Source organism: Dasypus novemcinctus, chromosome 21, assembly GCF_030445035.2.
Source record: "Dasypus novemcinctus isolate mDasNov1 chromosome 21, mDasNov1.1.hap2, whole genome shotgun sequence".
Taxonomy (NCBI): Eukaryota; Metazoa; Chordata; class Mammalia; order Cingulata; family Dasypodidae; genus Dasypus; species Dasypus novemcinctus.
This window is the reverse complement of record NC_080693.1, coordinates 12,025,102-12,036,100: the sequence shown is the minus strand read 5'-3', so window position 1 is coordinate 12,036,100 and position 10,999 is coordinate 12,025,102. Positions and strand designations below refer to the sequence as shown.

The following is a 10,999-nucleotide window of genomic DNA, read 5'->3' as shown; positions in this document are numbered from 1 at the left end:
TGATTTTCACCTCAATGAAAAACCAGATAAAAAGTTCCCCATTTAGTCTACATTCCCTAACCTCTACAGGTACATTTAGTAGCCCCAGATTTAAGTACAAACTTAGAAAAAAATTTATTATTCCAGAACATTTGGATGTTTCCCTTTCATCAGTGTACAGTCACCTTAGTAAGTGGCTTCTGATGTATTTGAGAAAGGCTTTGTGGGAGATTCATGAAATGCAGTTGGAGCAGTTTATTTGGGCAATCCCTCAAGCTGGCAGGCCTCTCCTTCAATCAGGGGGCTCTGTATTTGAGAATTATCTTATAAAATGGGGAAAAGGCTGTGACTTCTTCCATTGGTGAATCAAATCAAGTTTTTCCTCAGCAGCCTATTTCAAATCTGGTATCTCCCACTGTTGTCTCACACCTGAGGCACCCACCACAAACCATGTCAAGGAGCCCACCACCCTAGTCACTAGTGCATTCTACCTTAACTTGGCATTGTAAGTGCTTTTGGAGCTGTTCCCAGGGATATCCTAAAGAGGCATATGAGAAAGAGGATAAAATAAATACATGCCACCAATCCCATTTCCCAAAATCTTTGGATACCTTCTCCCACATTACACATGATAAATTGTTGTATCTTGACATCACTCAGCATGAGAAATCATTTAGCAAAGTCTTTAATCAACCAAATGTTGAAAACGTTAGGGCACTTATCATATCACATCAAGAACCTCAAACTATGGCACCAATATCTACATATTTAGTAGGATCCTTGTATATCTTTTCCCTTAACTTCTGAATATCAAACCCCATGTATACACCCCGGTTCCACAAAAAAAAAAAAAAAAAAAAAAAAAAACCTGGACAAAATTGGGTAATTACCCTAGCATACACAATCTCTTCTTGGGGGGAGACACTATGAATCACTCCCTTGGCCACGCTGGGATTTAACGTTCCTTAAAAACTGAGAAGCAATGATGGTGTTGGATCTTGAAGAGACTAGGTATACTCTTCTTTTTTCATACACAGGAAGGAAATCCATTTATTAGAAAGCAAATTTTCATTTGGGTACATTTAATTCATATGTTTGATGACATCCTCCCCCCATTTTAAAAATAATTGAAAAATTATCTAGTCAACTCCAGCAATATCTCCTTGACCACACATTTACAAATAAGTTTTATTTACTATAAAAGGTCTGATATTTGAGGCATTGGATATTTGGTTTTATTTTCTTTGGTCCTATTCCTGGTTTTATTTTTTAATTTTATTAAAGAAGTTGTGGGGGAAGCAGACTTGGCCCAGTGGTTGGGGCGTCCGTCTACCACATGGGAGGTCTGCAGTTCGGACCCCGGGCCTCCTTTACCCGTGTGGGGCTGGTCCATGTGCAGTACTGATGGGTGCAGGGAGTGCTGTGCCACACAGGGGTTTCCATGCGTGGGGAAGCCCCATGCGTAGGGAGTGCACCCCATGGGGAGAACCGCCCACTGGCAAAGAGAGTTCAGCCTGCCCAGGAATGGTGCCGCACACACAGAGAGCTGACACAACAAGATGACGCAACAGAAAAGAAACTCAGATTCCTGTGCCACTGACAACAACAGAAGTGGGCAAAGAAGAACACACAGTAAATAGGCACAGAAAGCAGACAACTGGGGGGGAGGGGGAAGGAAGAGAAATAAAAAATAAAATAAATTAAAAAAGAAGTTGTGGGTTACAGATCAATAATGCATAGCATACAGGATTAAGCATTTACTTATTTTATACACTGTAATTTCTTTTCTTAAAGTATTTTATCTTTTTAAAAATTTTCCCTTCCTGCCCTGAGGTGTCCTCATCTGTCTGCTCATCTTGTTTAGGAGGCACCAGGAACTCAACCCAGACCTCCCATGTGGGAAGCAAGTTCCCAAACTCTTGAGCCACTTCCACTCCTCCAAAATTAATTTAAATGTACATAGTATATTTAGACTTTTCTACATTAAATAATTTTAATATAGAAAAGATGAGTGCTAAGAGCTATACTGAAATACAAACTATTCATACACCTGGAAAGCACTGATTTGAGAACTGTTCATCCTTCCCCAGGCTCTCTGAAATTGCGTCGATTGTAGTAAGTGACCTGTCCTTGCAAACAGGCACACACCCAAAAGCCCAGGGGGCAGCAGTTGGAGTCGATTAGAAAGACAAGAAAAATAATTCAAAATACTGCGCATGCTCTTAGAAATTTCAAGTTATTCAGTATCTCTGTCACCCAAAGCTGTCTTTTGATGACCCTCATCCTAGGGAATGATCCTCTGTTTTTTCCCCTAACACTTTAATATCTTTATTGCCTTACAAATGGCACCTAATAGCTTTCAATGAAGACACCATGATTTAGGAAGTTCAAAAACACCTCTTTTCCTAGTGGTAAAGTTCTAATTATCATTACACATTCACCAGTTCATTTAAAGGTCTATTTTAAAAAATAGAGTTCATTTTAATTTCTAGGAGGAAAAAAAGGCACAATACTGCAATTTCCAGGACATAATTTGCCTGTCTTCCCCTCCTGGGATGCTGCTGCCCACTGTTCATTCATCTCCGTGAATGACAGAGCACCTTTATGACCTTGTATTCTCTCACTGATTTTTGCTCCAAGGAGGTCCCAAATGAGCAGTTCACCAGACTGACTTCTGGATAACACTGTATTTCATTCCCAGATAAAGCACCTCTGTCACTCCTCTGATGTCAGAAAAGAGATGAGCATCCCTGTCTGCATGTTCCTGATGCTCAGACAGCCATCTTCTGTGCTGAGGACGTGGTGGCTGTCTGGGCTGAAAGCAGTTTTCAGTACAGTCCCTGAACGGCATGGTATCCAGTGCAGTTGTGAGATCCCACATATTAACTGTACCTTCTCTGGTGCCTGAAACCAGCAGTCTGCTGGCAGCATTTAAACTGATTGTATCTACACTGACATCATGTTCCATCTCAGTTAGCAAATCAAACTGGTGTCTTTTGGTGCTTGGCATGTCCACAGGAACACCAGACCACACCTTCACTGTAGAATCCCGTGATGCAGAAAATAACCTATTGTCATGCCAACAGATCTTACTAACAGCATCATCATGGCCCATTAATGTGTCTTGGCATCTTCCAAATGCTATGGAATAAAATAGACATCATTATCTCATGAAGACTTATGGCATGTTATCTCCTGATAAAAGTAAACATGATGATAAAGCCATATTCAGAAATGATATACTTCTTTGTAGCACTTTTGATTCTTTGGAAGACATCTTCAAAGTAGAGTCTTGTGATGTTTTAAAGACTGAAGACCCATTGCAAGAGACTGTGATTCCAGTAACCACCTCCTTATGGATTTTACAGTGCTTATGTAACTGAAGTTTGGTAATAATACTCCAGGTGAGTTTTCAGTCAGGTCTTCAAAAGACTTCACCTGGGAGACTGGGGAATCTGCTCCAGAAACATTATTACTGGAGGTTTGAGACACTTCTAAACTTTGGGTTGATCCTTTGAGGATGTGGTGTCATGAATAGCTGTTTTGGTGTTTACCCAATTTCCAAGACTTCGGTCAGCATAGCTACTTCCTCATCAGGACCCTCCATGCTGTTCAAGTCCACACCTCCTTCATAGGTCAGGGGGTGAAATACATCAGGAACCCCAACAGCATCACTCCTTTTTGCTTGTAGCCAAATATGAGACTGATCCACTCATGGAGATGCTCTGACACATAATTGCTCTCCAATGCCTCTTTACTCTTCTGGAGAAAATCCTCAGGACTTGATGCCCAATGGGAAACTTCTACATCATCCACCATTTTTCCTCCTGGTCTCTTTCCAAAATCCAATTTCAGACTATTGACTAAAAAGCCGACATCACCACCATAGAACTCTGGAGTCAACTCTTTAAAATCAGTTGCACCATCTACACAGTTTTTCCAAGGTTCTGCAATACTGTTGAATGTTCTATCTGCACTATCAAATCTACCATTCTGAAGGCATAGCATATACTCAGATGCAATCCTAACAAGATAAAATAGCACATGCCCTGGGGAAGAATAGTAACTTCCATACCTGAATTTTGGCTCTGGCATTTCCCTGTAGCTGTCAGTAATTTTCCCAGCCTTTCCATGTTTAGTGCCCCAATTGGTTTACTAAGATCACAAAAGGTTCCTGAATTTGACCTATCTAATTCTGAGCTGTAGTTATTATTTATTATCCATGGAAACATGGGATACTAGGAGAGGTTGTTGCAGCTCCAGGCAGCCAAGTTGATGTGCAGGAGGTACTGGTAGTTGGAGAGAAGCTCCGGTCAGCCAAGTTGTTGATATGCAGGAGGTTCTGGTAGTTGGCAAGAAGATCTGCTGCCACTGGAGCATGTAAGTATGGCAGTGTGCTCAGCCATAAGGTGCTCTAGATTCGGGACAATATAAAGATAGAGATCATATCTATCTTGATGTTCATAGAACTTCAGGTGGATGTCGGAACACAGATCATCTTCTGTGCAAAATACTTCCAAGCCCAAAGGCATAAGGCCGTGTTGCCGTTTGTAAATGTGAAGGACACCCTGGAGAGTTATCTGCACCACAGATTTCAGGTACTGTTGAGAGGCTGGAAATATAGGTTTGTGTGGTGATGCACACATGCCCTGGACTGGTCACCAGAGGTGTCATCATTTCCACTTTACATCCCATGTGCAGCTTTTCAGAAACACTTTGCAATCTGTTTTTGTCAAGTGATGTCCTAGCCAAATGTGACTTCAAAATAGCAGCTATCATGGCAGTTTGGTGCCCCAGTTTGTCAAGTCAGGACACTCTGAGGCTGACGCAACATCTTCACAGCATCTTCCACTTTGCCTGAAATATCCAATTCAGACATACTTTATTTTGCCTCTTTATTTTATATGGTGCAACGATGTTATGTTCTTTAATGAATGAAAGCATCATCAGGGATGCTATTCACCAAAGGTGTTTTGCTGGGAGAATGGACCCCTGCCATGTGGCAAGGCACAGTGACATCTCTGCTGTTCTCTGCTGTAGAAGTGTGATATAGTTAGGAATTAAAAAAATAAATATTGGATTATGTTTGTAAACTGGTCTGTCTGAAGTTTCACATTTACTTAATTAAATTATAATTAGGGTTTTGATCAGGCCACATCAGTAGGGCACTGATAAAAGACATGGCAAAAGAAGAGAGTTGGAGTTTTGATGTTAGAGTTTTGATGCTGGAGTTTTTGACCTGGAGCCCTGGGCATTAAGCACACAGAGGAGCTTGGTCATGAGGAAAGAAAAACAAACTTTTCACCTGATAGTCTAAGCTGACCTGGTGGAGATAACAGAGGAGCAGAGCCCAGAGAGAAGCAAGACCCAGGAAGAGAGGAACCCAGGAAGCCTGAGCCCTGGCAGCCATTGGCAGCTGTCTTGCCCCAACACATGAAAATAGGCTTGGGTTAGGGAAGTAACTTATGCTTTATGTCCTGATAACTCTAAGCTTCTACCCCAAATAAATATCCTTTATAAAAGCCAACAGGTTTCTGGTATTTTGCCTCAGCACCCTTTTGGCTAACTAATCCATCTGCCTTCCCCTCAAGGCTCACTTTCCCCTGAGGTCAACTGCAGGCATCAGGCATGTGGTAGGGTCAGCTCATCTCTCTCCTCTCCCCCAGCCTCATTGCTTCAGTTTCTTGCTCTCTGTGGACCTTCTCCCTCAGCCTCTAGGGGACCTGTTTCCATGCCTGTGTGCTTTGCCGATTCCAGGCTCCTGCATCCAGGAAGGACTTCTCTCTCTGTCTCTGCAGCTTTTATCCCCATGACTGTACATTTTAATTCCTCCCTTTATCAATGACTCCAGAAAGAAGATTAAGACCCACCCTGGGTCCCACAATCTAATCAAAGGCAGTCAACTGAAGGAATCCAATCAAGTTTCCTTAACTGGATCTAATGAAAAGGTCCTATCAACAGTGGGTTTACAGGAATGGGTTTGCTTTAAGAACAGGATTTTTTGGGGTCCACAGACTCACACAATTACAGGATGCATATTTGTCAGTGCCAATATATAAGGTGGAAGTCTGAGGGCCTGAGCTGGGGAACTTAGCAGGCTCATGTTCCTATCATTTATCCTGAGAGCAGATAAACTCCTTGTAGACAGCTGGGACAGTAGGAAAAAACAATTAATGCCCTGGGCAAAGCACTACCTATGTTGAGTCATACACAGAAGACCAGAAGGAAGTGAAAGTCTGTTTCAAAGGTAGTAGAGAGGAAGTTCATTCAAACTCCTATAAATTGTCACTTTGGAAATCCAAGGCTGATACATGAAAATGATATATCAGACCTAAATTAACAATGTTGGAAATTAAGAATTCAGATCTTTAAGGAAAAATAAGGAAATCATGTTTTGAACAACCATAAATATAAAATGAATGAAATGAAACAATTGCTCCAAAACTATAAACTATCAAAATTCACTCAAGTTGAAATAAATAACATGAAGAGGCTCCTAACTGTAAAGGAGTTGAATTTGTAGCTACTGTCCCTCAGGAAAGGATTTTTCCTGGCCCAAATAGATTCATTGGCTGATTCTAACAAATACATAGAGACTTAAAGAAGAAATGACATCAGTGCTCTACGCTCTTCTGTACAGAATCATTTCCTGAGGATAGTGTTCCCCAATAACAAACCCTAGGGGTAGAAAAGTAAACTACCAAAATATCTTTCACAAACATAGATACGAAAATTCTTAAATATAACTTGAATCCAGTAACAAATACAATGTTTTCCTGGGCCATTATTTGAAAATCAATGTTTTCCTAATATTGACTGTCTAAATAAGAAAAACTAATAAGATTATAGCAATTGATATTTGACATGAATTCCCTGTAGTAACTTTCAGCAAACTAGGAATACAAGAAAACTTCCTCAAAATAATAAAGATCATCTACAAAAATTTTTACAACTAAAATCATACTTAATGTTTAAAGATTGAGTTTTAATTTTTCTTTTTTAATTAAACCAGTAAAAAGAATACATTGGGAAATGGGGGGGGAGGGGAGGGGGGAACAGAGCTTGCTGTGAATTGGTAGAGAGGACAGAAGTACACAGCAAGTACCTAGGTTCCTCTAGGTAGAGTGATTTGACTTGTGGAGCTACCGTTATTAAACTATTAATTACCTCTCCCCTTGCGAATGCTAATGGGAGGGGTCCCAGCTCTTATTGGCTACCCCACCAATGTTGGGGCCAATGGTGAGACCCTTTGTGTGGGGTTATCCAGGACCAATGGGGAGGCCTGCTTGGAATTAAGGGAAAGGATGTGCAAACACACCTAGTCATTGAGCAAAATCATAAAACACAATAAAACACTGACAGATAGTAAAAATAACTAGAAACATCCCCATTCACATAGGACATGATTTTGATATAAATTTCTCAAAGAATCTACACAAAAAATAGCCTTCTGGAACAAATAACTTTTGCAAGTGCTCAGGATTCAGTGAAACCACTCAATAATCAGTCTTATTTCAATGTTCTAGCAAGGGAAAAATGAGGGTAAAACTTTTTTAAAATATTACAATTAAACACTTTATTAAAGGCAAATGAAATACAAAGATAAATATGTAAATGCAATAGGAACAGAATCTGTAGCCTGAAAACTAAAATATTTTTGACAGAATGTATCAAATATCTAAGTTCAAATATGTATGTTTGTGGAGTGCAAGAAATAATATACCAAAGGTAAATTTTTCTGTTAACCTATGCATTCACCAGAATCCCAGTTAAAACACCAGCAGTCTTTTTATAGATATAAGCCAATTGGTTTTAAATTTTACATGGCCAAGTCAAGAAACTAAGATAGCCAAAATGATTTTCAAAATGAATACCAAATATGGATGAATCACACTATATTAGGACTTACTCTATGGTACAGTGACAAATAAACAAAAAGTTCAATGGATTTATGCAGAGAGTTCTATAAATCCATACACTCATGGTCACTTGATGTTTGACAATGATATAAAGGCTAGTCAATTGAAAAAGAACAATACTTTTGAAAAACTGATGTGAGAATGTTTGGACATCCATAAGCCAAAATAGAACTTCTACCTAAAACAATACTGGTACACAAAAAAATCTCTAATCATGATTGTAAAACTATAAAATTTTTAGAACAAAACAAAGAAGAAATTCTTTGTGAATAGGGTTAAGCAAAGTGATCTTAGAAATTATACCAACAGCAAAAAAAACAGGAAGGAAAAAATAATACATTGGAGTTCATTTAAATAAAAACTGAAAGAAAAGAACAAGGTTTAAATTGGGGGAAAATATTGACAAATCATATATTTAATGAAGAACTTGTATCCAGAACATATTCAGAACTCTTAAAATGCCAGAGGAATAAAATAAAAAAACAAAATAAAAAATGTACAGACACTTCTTCAAAAGGATAAAAGATTGCAAATAAGCACATGAAAAGATGTCCAGCACCACTAGCCATTATAGAAATGCAAATTTAAACTAACATGAGAAACCATGGCTAAAATAAATTTGACAATTCCAAAATATGCCAGGGATGTGTAACAACTGGAACTTTCCCACAAGGCTGTTATTTGGAAAATTTTGTCAGTTTCTAATAACATCAATCCATCATATGAACCCAGTAATCCACTTCTAGGTATTTATATGAGAGCAATGAAAACTTATGCTCAGGTACAGACTAGTATTTATATATTTATAGTCCCTCTATAGCGCTCTATAATCACCAAAACCTGCAAACAACTCCTGTGACCTTTAATATCAGAAAGCACAAACCAACAGTGGAACATCGATATTGTATACTACTACTGAGCAATAAAAAGGAATAAACTGGGAGAGCAGTAGCTCAGTGGTTGCATGTTTGTTTTCCATGTATGAGATTCCTGATTCAATCTCTAATACAGTCTGAAAAATCAGGAATAAGCTATTCATATAGGCAAAAACATAGGTGAATCTTTAAGTCAGTATTTTTATGAGTTTTTTTTTTTTTTACTTTTAAAGATGCTTTAGATTACACACATATTGCATAAAAATATAGGGACTTCATTTGTTTAATAAACAAGTTTACTTCAAATTCACAAAAAGAAAAGAAAAATAAAGAATTTGAAGCCTTGATATAAATACTGGGGCTTTTGAAAAAGAATGGAACATTAGTATCTAAAGGAGAAACTACTAATAAGAAATGGAGGTAATGGCATAATATTGATGAACTTCTTAAGAGGAAGGAAGGTATCAATATATTGGGAAATTCATAGTGAGGGTTTAGAGTACTGATATAATATAGTGAATCCTCACAAAATAAATAGCCAGAATTGATACAATTTTGGGCAAATTTAATAAAGCATAGGAGTTCTTGCATAATGTTGGGTAACATCTTGTGAAAACTGGAGGACACTGGTATAATAATAGAAAAGATTCCATGAGGATAGGAGGGGCATTTTAATATTTGGTAATTCATGATGAATATTGGGAAACTTCTAATGGGAAACATCTGATGGGAAATGGGATATGAGGAATCAAATGGGGATGGCAACTCTGGGAAAATTTTATGAGGTATACAGGCACTAGTAACATATAGGAAACTTCTGAAGAAGAATGGTGATATTGGTAACATATGGAGAAATTTCTGAAATGTCTAATAAAGAAGAAAAACATATAAAATGGGAAATTTCCAGTGAAGAATTGAGATTCTGCTGTAACACAGGGAAACTCCTAATGATGAATCAGGACACTGAAATATTAAGAACTTCCATATGAGACACTGGTATAATATGGAAAAACATCTGAAAATAATGGTTGCACTGTTATAATATCAGGGATATTCTGAAAATAAATAAGATCACTGTATTCCTGTAACCCTATGAAAAAACTTACTAAGGATGGAGATATTCTCACAACATTTAAAAACATCTGATGAAAATATGGCAATTATATGATGAGAAAAATTCACATGAGAAATGGTCAACCTGGAGTAATATTGGGGAAATTCTGATGAACACAGGCTCCTTTTATAACAGAAAAGTTTCATTAGGAATGTCATCTCTGATATCACTTGCAAAACATTTCAGTGAGAATGTATTCACTGGTATCATATGGATAAATACATTGATGAATGGGCACTGGTATAATACCAGGAAAACTTGAAGTGGAATGGGAGCACTGATAGCATGTGGGTTAACTTCTGAGGGGGGAAGAGGAAATATTGCAATATTTGACAAGTTTTGAAGAGGAGTATGGAACTGTTAACAAATAGAGAAACTCCTGATGAGGAATGGGGGCATTCATATAGTACAGGGAAATTTTCAGTAAGAAGTTTCTCGAAGAAATGGGGATACTGGTAAAATATGAGAAAATTCTGATGGTCATGGGGAAACAGATGATACATTGGAAAGCTCCTGAAGATGAATAAGAGCACTGGCATCATATGGACAAAAATCTTAAGGAAATGGGGGCACCAGTATAACATTTGGAATCTTCTATCAAGGAATTGGTGGACTGCCTTAATGTGGAGAAACATCTAAGTAGTATCTGGGAAATGGAAAATATGATAAAACTTCTGATGAGAAATGGATGTAAAGTTGTGCTGACTGTATAATTCTGCCTGGGATTGGGAGTTCAGAAGACGAGACACTTTTGATGCAGACTAAGAACTGGTATAATATGGAGAAAGTTTGGTGAGGAATGGGAGTCTTGGTATAACATTGGCAATCTTCTGAAGAGGAATGGATGCATTAGAGTATCACGGGAAAGATTTGATGAGAAAGGGGTCACTGGAATACTATTAAGAAATATCTGAGGAGGAATATGGGTACTGATATTATATGGAGCACTTCAGTTAATCAAGGAGGTAGTGGTAAAATACTGGAAAATGTGATGGAGAATGAGGCCATATAAATAAAATAATAAGCTTCCAATGAGGAATCCATGTAACTGTATTATAAAGAGGAATTTCTGATACTGAAATATTACATTGTGAAAATTCCAGTGAGCAATG

General features: G+C 38.1%; 1 pseudogene; it reads right to left on the bottom strand.

Annotated features, from left to right (window-relative positions):
* Window positions 1–2,555: 2,555 nt before the first annotated feature.
* LOC131274915 (protein FAN-like) lies at window positions 2,556–4,923 on the bottom strand (annotated as a pseudogene).
* Window positions 4,924–10,999: the final 6,076 nt, after the last annotated feature.